At 40.2% G+C, this 21,559-nt stretch overlaps 1 pseudogene; it reads right to left on the reverse strand.

Moving 5' to 3' along the window:
- Window positions 1–7,998: 7,998 nt before the first annotated feature.
- On the reverse strand, window positions 7,999–9,688 carry LOC122115100 (annotated as a pseudogene).
- Between the last annotated feature and the right edge of the window lie 11,871 nt (window positions 9,689–21,559).

A 21,559-nucleotide genomic window follows, 5' to 3' on the forward strand; every position in this document is an offset into this window, starting at 1 on the left:
CCAACCAAACAGTCAAACAAACTGGAGGTGTTCTCTTTGGGCAGGACAGATCAGCCTATTTCCAGGGGCTCCCCTTCCCCCCAGATGCCTTGGAAGGGGCATCTGCTCCCTCCAGCAGCAGGCCTGCCATTCCTCCCAGACCTGCACTGACCACAGCAGCTTCTAGACAGCTGGACACTGCATGTCCAAGTTAAGAGAGGTGCTGTCTCCAAGTTCTATGATTCAGGAGATGCTAGGCAGTTTTTTGTGCTGGCAGGTGTGCCAGGTTGAGGACTCTGCAAAGCCAACCAGCAAGGTTTCACCTACCAGCCTGCCCAGTGTGCAGCTGGCCAAGCCTGGTGTCTGCTTGGGCTCATGTTTCCCTAGATCTGCAGAGTTAGGGAACCTTCAGATTCCCCCTGCCAGAGCCAGCATTGAATTGCCCACAAAGAGCGCCAACTGCTCCTGGTCCATCTACTGCTGTCTTTAGCAGTTTCCTCCCACTAGCATGGGACTCTCTGGTGCAACCAGTCTTAGTGGGATATGTCTGGGTAGCAAGCACGCATCACTTTTCATTTGTAAGCCAGCAGACTACTAATACAGGCTCATCATCTGCCCCGTGCCAACCTGGACAGCCCTGCCCCTCCCAGTTTCATTGCCCACCCTGTGTTTAGGGGCACCCTGAGCTCAGGTTCTGCTCCCGAACCTGCCCATATATTCTGAAAAGGACCCAGAGAAATACTTGGCCTTTTTTGTGCCCCAGAAGTCAGGCCACAGTGAGGCTTATTCAACCCCTGCCTTGCTCCAAGCATATCCTCCAACAGAAGAACACCCCCAGGCTCCACTGCAGACTTCTGATAGGTAAAACAAGAGCCAGCAGTCCTGTCAAAGGGGCATCTGCTAAGGCCTCCCAAGTGGATACAGGGGCTCTGACATCAAGACAGAAGCAGGCAGGTGCATCCATGCAGGTTGACTTTGGAGCAGCTCCTCTTCCAGGTGCAGACCTTGTGGCCTTTGAATCAGATCATGACATTGCAAAAGATCACAGCACACACTAGAAGAACCCAATAAGCAATGACCCTGTGCTCAAAAACCTGACAGAGGCGGGAAATCAGAGAGAGAGAGAGAGAGAGAGAGAGAGAGAGAGAGAGAGAGAGAGAGAGGCTACCTGTGCTTTGATGCTGTTTCAATATCCTTGCCAAGAAAAGCATATTTTTATCTAGAAATAAAGAGGAAAACTTCAAACTCTAATATAGATCAATTAAACTTCCTACCATAAACAATCACAAAAGTGGAAGCTGTGTGATAATAAATGTATGTATATAAATGTATATGTAATATAAATATGTAGGTATGTATATGTATATTCAAATATACAATTTGAATATATATGTATAATGTATATATGTTTAAAGTACAGAGGGAAAAAAGTAATACATAGTATTTGAAGGAATAATAACCAATACCTTCCCAATTTTGATTGAAAGCATGAACCCTTCTATGCAGGAATCTAGCAGCTCAAAAAGTCAATTAACATAATTACCCAGGTCCACACTAAGACACATTTTAATTAAATAAAGACAGAAAACCTCCCAAAGCACAGAGACAACTCATCACACCCAAGTGATCTTCAATGTTATTATGAAAACTTTCTCATGAGAAAATAGGTTAACTATTGGTCAGCAAGGGAAACAAATTTAAAGTGCTAAAAGGACATATCGAAAACCCACCTTTCTAACAAATATACTTCTTCCAAATGTTAGAGATGAGCTAAGTACCTACCGATGGCTAAGGTCTATAATCCTAACTACTCAGGAAGGTGAATTGTGAAGATTGTGGCTCAAATCCAGCCTGGAACTTGTCTCTCAGGAGGAAGTTGTAGGACACAGGTGTCCTTGAGAAGGAGGGAGGCCTTGTGCAGGGCCATTGCTGGAACAAGACATAGGATAAGTTGGCTATCAAGAATGGAGGCTATTAGCTAGTGTCTCCACTGAAGCAATTTATAATATGCAGTAGTCCTCTAGAAAATCAGAGGATTTTGACCACTGTCCTAGTGGTTTCAGAAATGCCATGATAAAGACCAGAGCAACTTCAAACCCACCTGGAGTCCTTAGTAACAGTCTTTGAGGCCTAAGAGCTAGAGTGTCAATTTTGGCAGGCTGTGATTGGTCCACTATTTCTCGGACCTCACTGGCCCAGAGTCTGATTGGTCCATTTCCTCCATGATATCACTATGCCTGGTTGTGATTGCTCCAAGGTGTGAGGCCATGCAGGATATATCGGAAGCCACCATGTTCCAACCTATGTCAATTAACAGATCTGGGAGATCTTGCTTGAGGACCCGCTGGACTGATTCAAAGCTGATTGTTTTGGTTGTGGAGACTGGTTGTTGTTTGGATTTTGGTATTTCTTTTTACTTTTTCTGGGTTTTCCAATATTTTATTTAGTTTATTTTAGGTAGGGTTGCTACCTGCTATAATAGCAGAAGGATGGAAGAACACAAAGAATCAAGCTCAAGCTACTTGAAGGAAGAGATCACCGAACAATACCAGATGAAAGAGCTCATCCACAAAGGTACCTATGGACAAGTGAAGCTGGCACATCCCCAACTCACAGACAAGGATGTGGCATTTAGAATACTCTAGAAGTGAGAGTCCTCATCATTGGATAAAGAATGAGGTGAACATTTTTAAGATGGTATGGCACAAACACATCATTAGGTTGTACTAAGTGATGGAGAAGGAAGAGTATATATGTCTTATCATGGAACTCGCCATTAGGGGATACCTCTTGGGGTGGATCTGAAAATCCTGCCATCAATATGAGGATTAAACCAGGAGGCTCATCATACAAATTGTAAGTGTTGTTCACCACCTATACCAAAACAGAATCACACGACACCTTAAGTCCAACAACATCCTATTGGACACCAAAGGCAATATCAAGGTCAGTGGTTTGATTCTGAGCATCTGGCTCACCCCGGGGCAATTCCTAAAAAATGTATGTGGTGCTGTGCTATTCTATCCCTCTGAAATATTCCTCGAAGGAAGAAATGATGCCAGGTGCAAGGGAGACTGAGATCTGAGGATCAGGATTCAAAGCCAGCCCAGGTTGGCTCTACCATCTGAGCAGATTCATACTGATACCAAAGACTAATTTGAGGAGGAGACAGCAGAGGACAGAGTTGGCTAGCAAAATAGCTACCACTCTTCTCAGAACAAGCTGCTGAATTTGGGCCTAGGAACAGAGCAGATCCAGCCAAGAGTGGAGAGCCCTAAGAGATATCAAAGATAACCTCACTTGAAAGCCAGGAGGCTGTTATTGGGATGGGAGAGATTTGTAGGGGGTTTACTAAAAAAAGATTTGTAAGTGGGACCCAAGAATGGAGATCAAAATATTGTTTGCCCAGCAACACCCTCAGTCCATCCCAGAAGACAGGTGCACCAACTGTCTTAGGATGGATTCCAGACAAGGGGCACCTTGTACTGCACTGATAAACTGACATTGTAGTTATTAAAGCATATAATTTTTGTGCATTATATCAGTTCCTTGCACATGCAAAACGATTTGAATTATATTTAAACTACACCTTAGTCTTTAAAAATGTAGTTTGATTTATTTTATTCTATGTTATTCAAGATGAGTCTCATTATGTAGCCAAGACTGTTCTTAACTTCATAATTCTACTGCCTAGGTACAGGTGTGTACTTCCATGTCATCCATCATACTATAATATGCACCTTTTTTTAAGTGTTAATATTTTATTTATCCCTTCGCAGTACTGGGGTTTTGATTCAGAGGCTGCTTGGCAAGCAAGTGCTCTACTCCTGCCCCAGTCCTTGCTCTTCATTTTACTTTAGATGAGCTCTTATTGTGTTATTTCACTTGGGTCTTTATCAGACTGTGATTGTAATGTATTTTTCTGCTGGGAAGCTGACATCTAACTCAGATAGTTCAAACCCTTTTTGTCTTTTTATAGTTTTAGTAAATATATTTTTTCTTATAATAAAGATGGTACACAGAGTCATTACAATTATATGTCATTTTAAAATTCAGAACCTTATTTTAAAAGAGTTAACATGCATATAATCACTAAAATTTATCTCTAGAAAAAATGACTACCATAATAAATGTTTTTGGAGGCTGGGTCAGTGGCATTTGGTATTGTTCTCACTTCAGCTCTAGACAATGCTACATAGTTCAAGACCTGCATGGCCTAAATAAAACCAAGTAAAAAGTAAAAAAAAAAAAAGATCCTTTAGGGCACAGCTGTAGAAGATTTGAAATACTTTTGTACATTTTATTGACCATTTGTACATTTCTGTGGTGATGAAAGTGATATAGCAATTATGTTAGAATTTGACACATTCTTCTAACATAGAATAGCATTACCACATGACAGAGCAATTCCGTTGCTCATTGTATACCCAAAAGAACTGAAAACAAAAACCAATAGCTCACATACCAACGATAATATCAGCAATGTTTACAATAGTCAGGAGTTGTAAACACCTGGAGTGTCTATCAGATGAATAGGTTTATAAAACGTGAGGTATGCATAAATGATGACTCATCCACAAAAGGCTGCAATTAATATATATCTGTCATGGATGGACACAAAAAAAATCTATTATGTGAAATATATTGACTAAACCATTTCATAAGAGAAAAATGGAAGATTAAAAGTTTCTGGGGCAGGTCATTGGGGGTGATTAATACTCAATGATAGTGTGGATTCCATCAGTTTTGAAAAGAAAGTTCACGAACAGAGGTAATGGTTACAAAGTAGTGTGGATATAATTAATATCACTGAATTGTATTCCTTCCTAGCAATCATAAGGCCCTGTTTTCAACCCCCTGCACATCCAAAAAAAGAAATGCTAAATCTTCCTTCTGTTACCTGCCTTGAGTGGTCAGTGCTCTTCTACTGTTATGATTGTATTCCTCAGAGGATCTCTGGTGGATCTCTGATGTTTATTCATACTTTTACATATGATTCATCATTTGAATATTGAGTTTGAGTTTTAAAGGATTTGTGAATTAAAATGAGGGTAGTGGCTGTAGTTTAACTCGAGGCTAAAGAAGGAAGATCCCGAGTCAGACAAGGCTGCATAGAAAGGTCATTTCCAAATCACCATACTAGTGCTGAAACTGGAGGGACAATTGCTTGTAAGCATTTACAAGTGAGAGAAAAGTAAGTTTCTGATAACATTAGATTTTGGTCATGTCAGTTTAGATTTAATATTTGCATGAATTTTAAAAATTTTCCTTTCCCCTTACTTTCAGTATGTTATTTTGAAATTTTGTAGTGTGTTCTTGTTTGCTGCATTTAAAAGAAACAGTTTTCCTTTGCATCATATTAACATTTTTTGAATTACATTGTGTTATTTATTTTTGAAAGTTTTTATGTTTTTTTTTTCTCAATCTAGAGACTGGCCACTGCCTCAGAGATTTTGCTCAGTTCTGCCAACTGAGTCACAGCGCAACTTCCAGCTTCTTTCTTTTTGAAAAGTCTCAGGCAAAGCCCAGCACAACTAAGAAGTTGAAATCTGATGCTCTTGGTTTGAAGCCAGTCTGAGCAGCAAAGTCTGAGGTTCTTTTATTTTCCATTGATTGTGGGGCCTGAACTCTAGGCCTAGACGTTGTCCCTCAGCATTCCAGCTTAAGGTTAGCACTCTATCAATTGAGCTGCAACACCATTTCCGGCTTTTTTTGTTTATGTGGTTCTGAGGAAACAAATCCAGGGTCCCATGCATGAAAGGCAAGCACTCAACCACTGAGCCAACTTCCTAGCCGGATTCTGAGATTCTTATCTCTAATTAATCACCAAAAAACTGGAGTGGTAGGACTCTAGCCTTGAGTAAAACAGGGCAAGTTCAATTCCTCATACTGGTAATTACATGCACAAGTCTCATGGACATTTGGTAGGTCTGGCTTTGAACTGCAGCCCTTAGATTTCAGCCTCCTGGGTAGCTAGGATTTACAGGCATAAGCAACCAGCCTCTGTCTTATTTTAATATTTTTAACCATCTCTTCCCTTCAACCTCAATGCTTTTTTACTGCGGTCAGTAGACCGAATCTCTGGGCTTCATTGCTGTTTCTTACTTCTTTTTACAGAGGGTAGGGTTTGAACTCTTGGCCTGAGTGCTGTCTTTGAGCTCTTCAGCTTAAGGTGAATGCTCGAGTTCTTCACCCACAGTGTCACTTAAAGTTTTCTGGTGGTTAATTGGACATAAGAGTCTCATGAACTTTCCTTCCCAGGAAGGCTTTGAACCGTGATCTTCATACCTCAGCCTCCTGAGTAGCTAGGATTACAAGACAGAACCACAAGTGTCCTAGTGTTTCTTAGCTTTTTGGCTCAAGGATGATGTTTTACAACTTCCACAGCTCAGCTTTTAGCTTTTTTTCTGGCTTATGGACATAAGATTCTAATGTACTTTTCTGTGTAGTCTGGCTACAAACTGATCCTCAGATTTCAGATTCCTGAGGTGCTCCAATTATACACATGAACCACAAAACCATTGCTCATTTTAAAATGTTAATATATTCTTTTTTCCACTTAAAATTTTTTTTGAATTTTTTAAAATTTTTTATTGTATATGTGCTAGTCATGGGGCTACAAATCAGAGATTGGATACAATGCCAGAGCTTTTCCTTCAAGACTAGTGGCTTACCAAATGAGCCAAAGGAAAGCTTGTAGATATACTTGTTTTGTCTTGGTGCTTGAACTAAGGCCCTAGGTGCTGTCCTAAAAAGTGATTGCCCAGTTTGCCATTTAAGTGACAGTTCAACTCCATTTTTTTTTAATTCTTGGTAGTTAATAAGAGATGAGCCTTATGCAAAGCCCCGAATGAATCAGTTGCTTGAAATCTGAAGATCATGGTTCAAAGCCACCCATGGCAGGAAAGTCCATGAGACTTTTAGCTCCAATTAATCAATGAAAAGTTGGGAGTGGTGGAGCTCTATCCTTGAACAAAACATTCTCAAGCCATAGGATAGCACATAGATGTACACAGAGAGAAAGCCTTATGGACTTTCTTGTATGGGATAACTTTGACCCATGCTCCTCAGATTTCATCCTCTCTCCATCCACTCTCCGTTTAAAATTTTATTGGTCCTGCGGCTTCACCTCTGACCCTGGGACACGTATATCTTAGCTTTCACAATCAATGCTCGTGTTTTTAACACCTCTGCCACAGCTCAAGGTTTTGTGCTGTGTAACTGGAGATAAGAGTCTCAAGCAGGTTCCTCCCCTGGCTGACTTGACACTGCAATCCTCAGATGTCAGCCTCTTGTGACCGGCAACATTTGAGTCATTTTAAAACTTTAATATGTGCTTGCTTCCACCTCCTTTTATTTTTATTATTTTTTTCATTTTTGCTTGGCCTGGGAGTAGAAATTGAATTTCAGATGCTCTCTCAGTGCATACATGGGACTAACCATAACGTTTGGCTTTTGTGGGGAAGTTAAATTGAAGAAAGTCCTTAATGCTCTCTTCTCTAATTAACCACTAAAGGCTAACTTGGACTTCCTATCACTCTACAATCCCTCACGACGGACCTGGTCATCTACAGACACTTTCTTGTAAATGTCATCCTTTGAAAACATGTACAATTCTATTTGTTCCTCATCTTAAGATCTAAACCTACATAGCGCTGATCTCAATTAGTCATGGAATACCAAATACGATAGGAATACAAACCTGAGAGAGACACATGAAATACAAAAGCAGAGCTTGCTCAGTTCCTCAGCACTCAAAGAGGGGAGGATGTGGAAGGCGGGGAGAACTTCATGAGCCTTTCTACTCTTTATTTTAGCAGTGGGTTGTGAGAAATGTGTGGTTTTATTTCAACATGAAAATATCTCAATGCATGGCAATCTTGCCTGATGGGTTTATATTTTCTGCATAAATGTTATGGAAACTCATACATAACTCTCTTTTCATCCTGCAGTAAAGGTCAAAGCAGCAGCAAACGGAGATGAAAACAGATGATCGCCAGAGTCACAACTTAAGAAGGTTTCAGAGGATGGGGATTTTCCCTTGACTCCTTTTCCACTTTCTTCTGATAGCTCGTAACTGTAGGGGTGATGTTGACAGTTGTTTGTAGGAATTTTTGTTTTTCTCCAGATTCAAGTCTTATCTCTGCTTAGTTTGCTTCTCTATGCAGTATTTGACTTGCTCAGCTCCTGCCTGATTGCATCAACGAACTCCTCTTTCAGCTTGGTTAGTTCTTTTCTCATCTCATCTAAAATATCCTGCTTCAGTCTGTCATGGTCAAGGCTTTCTGTCTGGACCCAGTCGGCACTGGGCTGGGACAAGGGTGTGGACTTATAATGGCTCATAGGACCTGTTGTCAAAAACAATCTGATTTTTCCTTGGAGAATCTCATCTGGAGATGACGGGTGACTTGCTGCCATTCATTGTATTTGTTCTTTCCCAAGGTTTCCTGGTTGGTTCAGGTGTACTTGTTGATGAGACCTTAGAAGTTACAGGTTCTGATTCTTCATTTTTTGCTTCTATTGTTGATCCCTTTTCGGCCATTCTCCTCCTTCTGGCCATCAGGAGACTCATTTCCTCCATTGAGCTGCTACCTGCCAAGGGAACGGGTCCATTTCCACCACCCATGACTGTTTTAGCTGACACAGAGTTCACATCTGTGAACACCGGGCAAAGAGGCATCTTCCACCCGTGACAATTTCCTAAGCTTGGCTCCAGCAATCGCAGCTGCAAGTCCAGTTAAAGGACGATTGTATTCTGAAAAGGATCCTGAAAAAAATCCGGATGCAGGAAGGGAGGTGCAGGAGGTGGTACAGGAGAGGGCGTGGGGGAGGAGGGCCAGAGGATAGCAGTAGGGGTGAAGGAGGAGGTTCTGGGGGAGGAGAGAATACAGAGGCCTGGGCTGGACCTGGTGGGAGTGTTGGAGGAGATGGAGGTGCAGGTGGTCCCAAGATAACACCCTGCGGGGCTGGAGCCTCCGACAGCTGAGAGGCTTCCTGAAAGCCTGGCTCCGACGCAGAGGGGTCTCCCAGATCAGAGTTTACAGGGTTCTCCACAAAGACAGAGGTGGCAGTACTCAGCAGTCTGCTCTCTTGATCCCATTCCACTTGCTCCAGCTGCTCCAGCTGCTCCCGCTCCAGCTGCTCCACCTCTCTCTTTCCAACCTCTATCCAGCCTCTCTCTCTCTACCTTTCTCTCTCTGGTCTTTCCCTCTCCATTCTTTCTCTCTCCAGCCTGTCCCTCTCCAGCTCCTTCTGACGTTTCTGTTCTTGCAGTTGTCTTCTTTGGATGTCCAACTCTTCTTGGGATGGGCCATTTTGAACTTGATCAGGCAGTTGTGAATTTTATCTAGGCAATTTTGGTCCTGCCTCCTGTGAATTCAGCACTTCTAAGGCATGCATCATTCCACTTGCGAAGACATTAGCATCCTCTTTGCTGCCATAGTTAAGACTGTACACCTGCCTGGCATCTCGCCACTGGTGGAAGGTCTGTGTTGCTTGATTATACTTTAATCCTTTGGGGATGGCACAGCTGATCACCAACTGATGATCCTGGATCTTCCTGCCCAGCACTCTGAATGTGTTGTTGCCTGTATGGTGATAGATATGAGTTCTGCTGAACCCAGTTGAACCACAGCTGGCACCCACTTTTATTGGCATCGTCACAAACCAATGCAGCAGCTCTTCCCTGACAGATACTCTGTTCACTCATTGAGCCGGCGGGCCTGATGGATGCGGCACGGGAGTGGGCTCCTCTGGGACGGTAGGGTTGGCTCATTCAGTGCTACTCTGCTACACTGGCAGCCAGCTACTCCATCACCTGGTGTCGCGCCGGCCAGGCTTGGGTTGCAGGGTAGGTGGGCCGCTTTGGCTGCCTGCTGCTGCCGCTGCTGCTGCACAGGCCTCTGAGGACCGCGAGGACCAAGAGGACTGCAGCCCTCCCAGCCGTGGGAGGAGAGTGGGGCGTGCCACGAGGTGCTGGTGCGGGGTGTGTGGAACACTCAGGCTCTGCCCTCGCCCCCGCCCTCCCCTACCGCTGTCGCCCTCCCCCTCTCTTCCCCAGTATAAGTAAACTTTTATATCTTACAAAAATAACTTTTAGCTGGGGACTGGTGGCTCATGCCTGTAATCCTACTCAAGAGGCTGACATAGAGGATCAGAGTTTGAAGCCAACATAGGTAGAAAAGTCTGTGAAATTCTTATCTCCACTACACTACCAAATATACTAGATGTGTGGCTATGACTCAAGTAGTAAAGTGCTAGCCTTCATCAAATGATCTCAGTGCCCAGGCCACGAGTTCAAGCCCCTGGACTGGTACAAAAAGAAAAGTTTCATTAGTTTACATTACACTAGGATTATGGTGTGAGACACCAATGCTGGGATTAAGAAACAACTTTTGTAGTAGCTGCCACTTTTGATCTTTTCCCTAGGAGTTTTTATGATTGTTTTTATCCATGCCTTATATTTACATTCCACTAATGGAATTATTTTTTGGGTTGGAGGCACATTTCAATAATTCAATAACATATCAAAAACACATTTTTCATTATTTTAAATAAAGAAGGGAAACATATGATGATTCTGAGCCCAGCAGAGAATGAATGATGGTTTGATTGCAGATATGTGGAATGTATTCCAGGATGTGGGAACCTACCAATTTGGGTGCTTCAGTTATCAGGTCTTCCTGAAGCTTCACAATAAGCTTCTATGATGTCATAGCTACCTTTGCTATCATAACTGATAGGTGTCAGGCACTGATCTCACCCTTAGGTGGACTTAGATACACAGGGAGGAAACATAATATTTAGAAGAAATGACGATTTACCATAAGACCATAGCTTGATGAGCTTTCCTGATTGAACTTTGAGATTTCATGAGCAGAACAGGCTCATCTCCACACAAGACTACTAAGCACTGAGGACCAGGCACTATTGTAGGCAACTAGAGAGACAGATGTGAATACAGATGTGAATGGCCTGCCTCCATGCACATGTCATGCTGTTGGAGAAAACCATAAATCAAAATGATAATGTCAATAAATCAGAAGGATGGTCATGTGGGGAGACAGCTTCACTTTGAGGATTGGAGGAAAAGACATGATATAATAGTAGGAGGCATCATCCATGCAATTATTGCTTTTCCAGGCTGGCTCCAATCTCAATCACAGATCTCATCCTCCTGAGTTGCACATTATAGGTGTCAGGCACCTGCAGTGGGCTCTTTGATATAAATATCTATAACAAATGTGTGTTAACTTTCTTGGAAGTTTTTTGTGAGAAAGGTTAAAAATTAAACATATTATGCACCCTAAACTTTCTTTTCACTATCTTCTAATTATTTCAATATGAGCAGTCTTACTCACTTTTTGGAAAAGTCAAGACATTTTTTTTTTCATTGTTCAAATCCTGGGGAGGGAATAAAAATGACAGCTTCTTTGCTAAAGTACTAGAATGTACTAGTCAATTTAACTGACTAGTTTTGCCAAATAATATGTCTTGCCCTTCATGGATTTTTCATCTTCAATAATGTTAGATGAATAAAACTATAAATAGGAGAAAAGCAACCACATAGTAGCAAATTTATCACAATGACATATATAAGCTGTCCACTTTTTACCAAATGAAAACAGTTGCAACAAGCATTAAAAATTTGAATAAAAACTTGGAGATTCTTCCTCTTCATACAGTTGTTTTTTTTTCTTTTTTTCTTCTTATTTTGTTAGTTTGTTTTGGTTGGTTGTTGGCCTTGACCTTTTGGTCTGGGGGCAGTCCCTCAGCTATTCAGCTCAAGGAGAGCGCTCTACCACTTGAACCAAAGCACCACTTCTGGTTTTCTGGTGGTTTTTTGGAAGTAGGTCTCACAGAGTTTCCTGACCAGACTGTCTTTGAGCTGCAATCCTCAGATCTCAGCTTCCTCAGTAGTAGGATTGCAGATGTTAGCCACCAGCAACTGGTCAAAATAGTATTTTTTTAAATTTGGCTAGCTTGAATGATTGCCAAGGAAATAAATAGAACGTAAAATTGTTAATTTGTGCTAAAATTTGCAATAGTTTTACCTTGAAGAGTAGTGAAATATTTAGAATTACATATTTTGAGAAAATGTAGCTGATTAGCTTTTATTGATTTAAAATACTAATATACATCGCTTTTTTATTTAAAATACTAAAATATATCTCTCTTTGTAGACACTGAATTCTGAGTTCAAAACTTGTACTAGTGGCAGTCACTCTGAGAGTTAATTCTGTCAGCTCATTTTTAAATCAATCATAGATTAAATAACTTGAAGCTTACAAGGTGTCTTTTGGTAAGAATAAGTGAAATAAGCCTAAACTCCTGCCTTTCGAGTAACAGAAGAAATCCTAACGTCTAGAATGTATAGATTCAACTGAATTTCAAATAAAATTCTGGTTTCTTACCTGCTTTTGGTTAAAGAGGAAGACACTATATCACTGAGCTTTATTCACTTGTATACAATTGTGAATGGAGCCAAGAACAGGTGGCTCATGCCTACACTCTTACTCAGGAGGCTGAGATGGAAGGATTGTGTTTCAAAGCCAGCCCAGGCAGAAAAGGTCATATGAGATTTTTAGTTCCAATTAATCCCTCAAAAACCATAAGTGGGCTGAGAAGGTGGCTCAGTAGAAGTGTGCTTTCCTTGCATGCATGAGGCCCTCGGTTGGAATCCTCAGAATCACATAAGAAGAAAAAGCCTGAAGTACACTATGGCTCAAATGGTAGAATGCTAGCCTTAACCTGAAGAGATGAGACACAGCACCCAGTCCCAGAGTTCAGGCCCCATGACTAGCAAGAATAACAACAACAACAAAATAAAACAGAAATGGAGCTGTGGCTCAAGTGGTGGAGTGCTAGAAAGTGGATCAGGGAGAGCACCCAGGCCCTGAGTTCAAGCTCCATGACCAACTAAGCAAAAACTAAAACAGAAATGGAGCTGTGGTTCAAGAAGTAGAGTTCTAGAAAGTGAATCAGGAACAGGACCTGCGTTCAAGCACCACAATATACAATTGGATACTGGTATTTCCCATCTCCTAAGGTTGTCATGATTATTCAATGAACAGAATTTTTTGAGCATTTCCTATTGAAAAAAGGGGTTTTTAATGACCAACAAGTGATTTATGATGCTGCAGAGCATGCAATGGATACCCTCTACTTCAGTGGAGAATTGAATGTTAATTTTGTGAGTCCAGAAGCCAAACTGATGAGCCAGATACTCTTTTGGAAAATGGTTTCATATGGTAGACACAGTTTCCCACATGTCAGTTTGCTGTTCTGCTTCTAGTCAGAAGATCTCTAAGACTCAGGAAAGGATTCAAGCTCTCTGTTAAACCATGCTGTAGCCATTTTATTTTTATTAAAGGAATAAGTAATCTAGATATTGTTGGCTCATGCCTATTATCCTCGCTGCTTAGGAACCTGAGATCTGAGGATCATGATTTCAGACCAGCCCACGCAACAAAGTCCATGAGACTTGTCTCCAATTAAGCAGTGATAAACCCAGAAGAAGAGGTATGGCTTAATAGAGTATCTTTCCTAAGAAAAAGCTCTATTTAAGCTGTCCCTTATGTTGGGACATTGCCACCTACAATACTTCCGGACCATGTCTTCCTTTAGTGTGTTGGCCTATGGCCTGGCTTTCACTCCTGTGGATATAGGCTGTTTGGCCATCCACCATGGGGGTGGAATGATCCATTTATTGAAAATACTGCCCAGAAAAAACAACTATGATGTAAACAATGTTTGACAAGTTGTTAAGTCCAAAGTTACAGTGGTAAGGATGATTATTGTTTAGCTTTTTTTCATTAAATAGTTAATTACTTTTTAAAGTTTATCTGCTTATTTAATGTTATGTAGGAAACCAAAAGTTAATATTTGGGTTTTTTGGTGAAATTTGAAACTAGGCAAGTAAAAGTACTCATTGTCCCCAAATTCAACATTTAAAAATATTAAAACATTGTTCATATGTTTTAGTCACCAGAAATTTGGGACAGGCATGGTAGCTCACACTTGAATTGCTAGCTGCAGAGAGGATTATTAGGATTTGAGGCTAGCCTAGGCAAACATTCACTTTATTGTTTCTCAATCAGTATCTGAACCAAAATCATTGTGCTTTTAATTTCATCTACTCAGAAAGGGTAAAGAGAAGGATTGTGATCCATTCTGGCCTGCTCATAAACAGAAAACCCTGCCATAAAAATGGCTAAAGCAGAGCTGGCCACAGGTGGTTCGGGCCTGTACTTTTATTTACTCAGGAGGCTGAGGTCTGAAGATCACAGCTCAAAGCCAGTGTAGGCAGGAAAGTTTGTGAGACTCCTGCCTCCAATAAACCAATAGAAAACCAGAAGTGGAATTGTGGCTCAAACAGTAGTGCACTCGCCTTTAGCTGAAGAGTGCAGGTACAGTGTCCTGGCCCAGAGTTCAAGCCACATGACTAACAAAACAGAAGTAACTAAAGCAAAAAGCGCAGGTGTATGGTTCACCTTGTAGAGCACCTACCTAAAATGCATGAAGCCCTGAGTTTAATTGCTAGGATAGAAAGGAGGAAAGGATGTGAAGGAATGGAATGAAGAAAAGAAAGACGGGAGGAGTTATGATATAATCAAATACTAGACTGACCTGAAGTATTAAAGGGATTACAAGTAGTTTATATAAAAATATACTGACTGTTTACTAAAGGGCAAATTTTAAAATGTGGAATTCAGGTTAAAATACATGTACAACTTTTGTTTTTCTGTAAAATGATACTTATGTGCTCCTTTAGTTTAAAAGTAGTAAATGAGTTTAAAACAATACAAGAGTGGTTAGAATGAATAATTATTTCTCTGCTACATCCACTACTTATAAAATCAAAACAATGTTGATCATTTTAATTATTAATTCATTCATATAATCTTTCATCTTTAGTGTATAGTCTATTGTACACATCATTTAAATGTTTGAACTCTTTTTGTTGTTTGTTTGTCTTTTGTGGGTCATGGTTCCTAAACTCTTGGCCTGGGCACTGTCCCTCAGCTCTTCAGCTCAAGGCTAGCACTCTACCACTTGAGCCACAGTGCCACTTCTGGCTTTTTCTGCTCATGTGGTATTGAGGAATCAAACCCAGAGGCTCATACATGCAAGTCAAGAACTCTACCACTGAGCCACCTTCCCAGCACTGAACTCTTTTTTTTTTCCTTCAGATATGGGGCTTGAATACAGGGCATGGGTGCTGTCCCAGAGCTCCTTTGCTCAAGGTTAGCAGTATAGCATACCAGTTTAAAACACAGTGCCATTTCTTGTTTTTTAGGGATTAATTGGTAATAGGAGTCTCATGGGAACTTTTCTGCCCAGGCTGGCTTTGAACCACCATCCTCATTTCTCAGCCTCCTGAGAAGGTAGGATTATAGGCGTGAGCCACCTGCACACAGCTGCTCATTTTTTTTCTTTTAACAGTTATACAAGTTTAGTTACACTCCAAATAAGTGCAAACTGAGATGCAAATTGGCTTTAAATAAACCACGAATTGAGGATGTTGAGATCACAAGTGATTGCAAATTCGTTTTTACTTATTTTTTTATGTGGTGCTTGAACTCAGGGCCTGGTTGCAGTCCCTGCTCTTTTGTGCTCAAGGCTATCACTCTACCAGTTTGAATCTCAGTTCTCCTTCTGGTTTCTTGGTAACCAGTTAATGAGATCATAGTCTCACAGACTTTCTTACACAGATTGTCTTTAAACCTCGATTATCAGATCTCAGCCACCTGAGTTGCTAAGATTACAGGCATGAGCCACTGGCACCAGCTTGTTAAAAAAAGAACGATAATTCATAAGCCAGGTACCTTGGCTCATGGCTGTAATCCCAGAGGATGAGATCTGAAGATAATGATTAGAATCTAATGATGGTAAAACGTCTCTGTGATTCTTTTATCTCCAATAAACTGCACAAGAAAATCCAGAAGTGAAGATTTGGCTCAAGTGGTAGAGTAAACTCGAGCAAAAATAAAGCTCAGGAACAGCACTTAGATCCTGAGTTCAAGCTCCATTTCTGGCACACACACACACACACACACACACACACACACACACACACACACACACACCACACACACACACAAAACAAAACAAAAAGTAAATAGAAAATGTGAAGAAATCAAGGGAAAAAATTGAATATTGTAAGGATTTTGGGTTTAGAGGTATGACTCAGTTGGTAGGAAAAAAACTAATGATTGAAACTATCAGGTACAAAGGACTTACAAAAACATAATTATCTGCTCTTTATTTCCCTTTTCTCGTATGTTCTCATTTGGGAGCTCTCTTCTTTTTGAAAAAATACTGTTGTTTTAGCGGTGATATACAGCAAGGTTATCTTTCTGCATGTCAGGTAACTAGTATAGTTCCTTCCTTTTACATAGTCTAATCTGTTCCCCCATTCTGTTCCATTCCCTCCCTCCCATATCGATCCGCAAGTTGCATGGTTCACGTTCATCAATGTCCAGTAGAGCCAGTGGGCTCCGCGGCTGCAATTTTTCATCCACTTTCCACTGATTCTGTGCCCTTCTCCCATCTTCCATCACATATGCATGCATATATAGTGTATATTGGGTAAAGAATACAGAGTCATCAGAAAATGAAAAGAGAAATTAAGAAAAGTTCCTTGTTTCTTTATCTTTACAATTCAATTTAGTATATATATATATATATATGCATATATATATATATATTGTTTTATATACATAAGAAGAGGTGCTTGTGGATTATAACTTGGTGATTTTCTACAAAGGCTTTCCCTTACTGTACTCACTGTACATGATGCCTAGAATCCTGTACAGTCTTCATATCCCATTGTGTTTTAAATCTAACTTCCACATAATCAGGAAGAAAATGTGCCATTTGTCTCTTTGATCTTGGCTTAACTTTATTAACATGATTTATTCTAGTTCCTTCCATTTCCCTGCAAATGACATTATTTTATTCTTTCTAATGGCTCTGTCTGTAAAATTTCATTGTATATAGATAGCATAATTATTGGATACATTCATTTATTGTGGGGCATCTGGGTGTGTACATATCTTGTCACTGTGAATTGAGCAGCAAGGAACATGGTTGTGCAAGTGTCCTTGCCATATTCTGGTTCATGATGCTCAGGGTAGATGCCTACAAGTGGTATGGCTGTAGGGAGGGTATTAGGGAAGGTCTGTGTTGCGATTTTTGAGTAACTTTCAGACTGCTTTCCAGAGTTGCTGTATTAGTATACATTCCCACCAGCTGTACAGTAGGATTCCTCTTTTCTCCACTTCCCCATCAGCATTTGTTGTCAGAATTCAGAATATTTGGGTAAGATTGTATCTCAGGATTGCTTTGATTTACATTTTCTTTATGGCGAGGGATGAGGAACCTTTCCTATTATGTTTCTTTCCCATTCTTTACTTTTTCTTCTGAGAAGTCTCTTCTTGGCTCCCCTGCCCATTTAGTAATTGGTTTATGAGGTTTTGGAGGGGTACTTTCCAGAGATCCATTTATACATTGAATATTAGCCCTATGTCTGATGTGTTGCAGGTAAATATCTTTTGCCAATTCCTTGGCTGTCTTTTTAGTTTAGTGGCTATGTCCTAGCCTGTGCAGAAAATTTTTTTCCTTTAATGTAGTCCCATTTGTTGGATTTATCTCCTATCTGTTCTGCCCCAGGAACTCTATTCAGGAAGTTCCTGCCTGTACATATAAGTTCTAATATCATCCCTATTATGTCTTACAGTAGTTTGGCTGATTTTAAGGTAGTTAATCCATTTTTAGTTGATGTTAGTGAAAGCACAGATCCACTTCTAGTTTTCTGCATATGGCTGCCAAGTTGCCGCAACAGGAATATTTGAAGAAGCTGTGATTTGTGTGTGTGTGTGTGTGTGTGTGAGTGTGTGTGTGTGTGAGTGTGTGTGTATGTGGTCGGTCGTGAGGCTTGAACTCTGGGTCTCGGCGCTGTCCCTCAGCTATTCAGCTGAAGGCTAGTGCTTGAGCCACAGTTCCGGTTTCCATTTTCTTGTGGTTTATTGAAGATAAGAGTCTCATGGACTTCCCTGTCCCTGCTGGCTTTGAACAATTATCCTCAGATCACAGCAGTTACATAAGCTAGGTAATGAGTATATTTCTTATCATCATTGTTACTTCCTCCTTTGTTTTTCCCTACCATCCCTTTCCTCCCATCACCAAAACTACACTCTCACCCCACCCCTGGCCTAAATTGTAAAGCTCATTTTTCCACATAGTGTATTGTACATCTCATTATTACAATGGGTCAACCTATATCTCTATTTAAGCATTTTGTTTTTCCCTGCCCCTCCCCAAATTAGAAAAGTGTATATAAAAGTTGCAAGGCACCAACATCAAATACAGTGAAAATAAAGGTTTTACAATGGGGGGGGGGAACATACAAAGAAACAAAAAAAAATCACATGGTATATTGTGAGTACGTTAGAAACAATAGAAAGAAAAAAAAAACACTTCGGTCCCTATCTTGAGGTTCATTTCTCTTAACATCATCTTATTGGGTCATATGTACAGAGCTTTTGAACTTTTCTGCTTGTCCCTCAGATCTCTGCTTGATGTATACTAGTTATTAGAAATGAGGGAAACCATGAGACCTATGTTTCTTTAGGCCTGACTTACTTCACTTAATATAATCTTTTCCATTGGTCTTCGGATCTTTTTTATTTTTTGTATTTTTCTTTTTTTATTGTGAAAATACCGTAAAGAGGAGTTACAATTACATGGACAAGATAATGAATACATTTATTAACAAGCATTGTTGCCTGTTCTTTGTATTCCCTTCCCCATTCCTTCCCATTCTCCCCCCCACCCGCTACTACCCCCCCCCACCAAAGTTGTAATGTTTGTTTTTCGACATAACTACTTGTACATCTCATTGTTGCAATGGTTATGCCTGTATCTCTAGTTAAATGATTTGTTTTTGCCCTTCCCCTCCACAAATTATACCACCATCAAATACAGTGAAAGCAGGAGTTATACCATTGGGGAAGGACATACAAAGCAACATAGAAATCATCTTATAAATATGTTAGAAACAATTTTTATACCGATAACAAGCTGTTTTTGTTATTGTGGCTCTTTAGTAGAACTTGAAGTCTCGTATAGTGGTACTGCCTGAATGGCTTATTTTGCCAAGAATTGCTTTGTCTGTTCTTGGTCTGTTTTTTTTTTTTTTTCCATATGAACTTTTGGATTCTTTCATTTATCTGAGTAAAGTACATTATTGGGATTTTGATGGGGATTGCCTTGAATTTTATGTCAATTTTTTGCATTATGGCCATTTTCACAATATTCTACCTATCCATGAATATGGAAGGTCTTTGCATATTCTGATATACTCTTTGATTTCTTTCTTTAGATTTTTGCAATTTTTACATCTTTGGTTAGGTTAATTACTATTTTTTGAAGCTTTTGCAAATGGTGTCATTTTCATTATTTCCCTTTCTGCTTGTATATTCTTTGCCCAAGGAATGGTTCACTAACCATTTGTTGTTGTTTTGGGTCGTGGTGCTTGAACTTTGAGCTGGGCACTGTCCCTCATCTCTTCACCTCAAGGCGAGCAAAAGCGCCACTTCCAGTTTTCTGGTGGTTAATTGGAGACTCATGGACTTCCCTGCCTGGATTGGCTTTGAACAACGATCCTCAGATCTCAGCCTCCTGAGTAGCTAGAATTACAGGCATGAGCCACTGGTGCCTGGCCAAGGCTACTGAATTTTATGGATTGATTTTGCATTCTGATACTTTGCCAAAAGTATTAATTAGCTGTAGGAGTTTGGGAGTTTAGCTTTTGGGTCCTCAAGTATAAGAAATGGTCATCAGCATATACCGTTAGTTTAATTTTTGCGTACTCTGTGTGGCTCCTTTAATGTCCTTTTCTTTCCTTATTGGTCTGGCTAAGAATTCCAGTTTAGATTGAAGAGGAGGGGAGTGAAGGGGTAGCTTTGCCTTGTTCCTGATTTTAAGGAAAATAGTTTAATTTTTTCCCCATTTAGTATGGCCTGTTGTCTATGGCTCTTATTTTTTTAAGGAATGTTCCTTCTATTCCTTGTTTCTCCAGAGCTTTTAATGTCAATGCGTGGTCTTTTGTCAAAGGTTTGTTCTGCATCTACTGAGATGAGTATGTGGTTCTTGATATTGGCTCTACTGATGTGAATTATTGATTTGTATATATTAAATCAACCTTGCATCTGTGGGATGAAGCCTACTTGATCATATTTTTATGACTTGTATTTGTTTCTGGGTTCTGTTGGCTAATATTTTATTGAGGAGTTTTGCATCTATGTTCATCACAGAAATTGATCATTCATTCGCTTGTTTTGTTGGATCCTTACCTAGTTTTGGGATGAGTGTAATATTGGATTCATAGAATGAGTTTGGGTTTGCTCCCTATTGCGTCTATTTCACAAAGCTTGAGGAGGATTAGTATTACTTCATCTTTAAAAGCCTTATAGTGGGCTTGGAAGATGGGTTAGTGGTAGAATGCTTGCGTAGTACACATGAAGCCGTGTGTTCCTTTCCTCAATGCCACATACACAGAAAAGCCAGAAATGGCATGGTTGCTCAAGTGATATAGCACTAGTACTAAAACTAGCCTTGAGCAAAAACAGCTTTGGGACAGGTTCAGACCCTGAGTTCAAGCCCTAAGACTGGACAAAATAAAATGTTTTATAGAATAGAGTAATGAATCCATCTGGGCTTGGGCTCTATCTTGTTGGAAGACTTCTGTTTACTTTTATGTTATTCCTTTGTTTAGTTTGTTGATATTTTCTTGGTTCAGTATAGGAAGTTTGTATGGGAAACTCTATTTATGGTCATGGGTCGCTGTCCCTCAGTTCTTCAGCTCAAGGCTAGTGCTCTACCACTTGAGCCATAGTGCCACTTCCAGCTTTTTCTGCTTATGTGGTGCTGAGGAATCAAACCCAGGGGCTCATGCATGCAAGGCAAACACGCTTCCACTGAGCCACCTTCCCAGCCCAGAAACTCCATTCTAGGTGTTGGCACCCAGACAAAGAGGTTTGTTGGGCTTTTTGAACTGATGATGGAAAAGTGGGATTGTATGACAACTATTTCAACAAGTAAAAACTTGATAATGCTTACTTATTACTCAAATGACTGAGGAAAATATCAGCATGAATTCAATTTTGAGTTAATAAACATATATGCACATCATTATTATCTGAAAGACTTTCAAAAAATCTACCATGCTGACTAAGATTCAAAACTCAAAAATAAATAAATTTACTTATTTATTTTGGTGCCAATCCTACGACTGGAACTGAGGGTACAATGGTAAGCACTTACTACTTGATCAACCACTCCCATTCCAGGTTTTCATGGATAACTGGAAATAAAGATTATTAACAAATGTTCTGGCCCAGGATGGTTTTGAAAATCTACGCCCAGCTCTTAGCCTCCTAAGTAGCTAGGGTTATAGGTAATTGGCCAGATATATTTATTTATTTATTTATTTATTTATTCAACCAGTCTTGGGACTTGAACTCATGTTCTGGGTCATTACCTGGACTTTTGGGCTCTAATACTTGAGACAGAGCTA

This window comes from Dipodomys spectabilis, unplaced genomic scaffold, assembly GCF_019054845.1.
Source record: "Dipodomys spectabilis isolate Male_0828 unplaced genomic scaffold, ASM1905484v1 ptg000116l, whole genome shotgun sequence".
Taxonomy (NCBI): Eukaryota; Metazoa; Chordata; class Mammalia; order Rodentia; family Heteromyidae; genus Dipodomys; species Dipodomys spectabilis.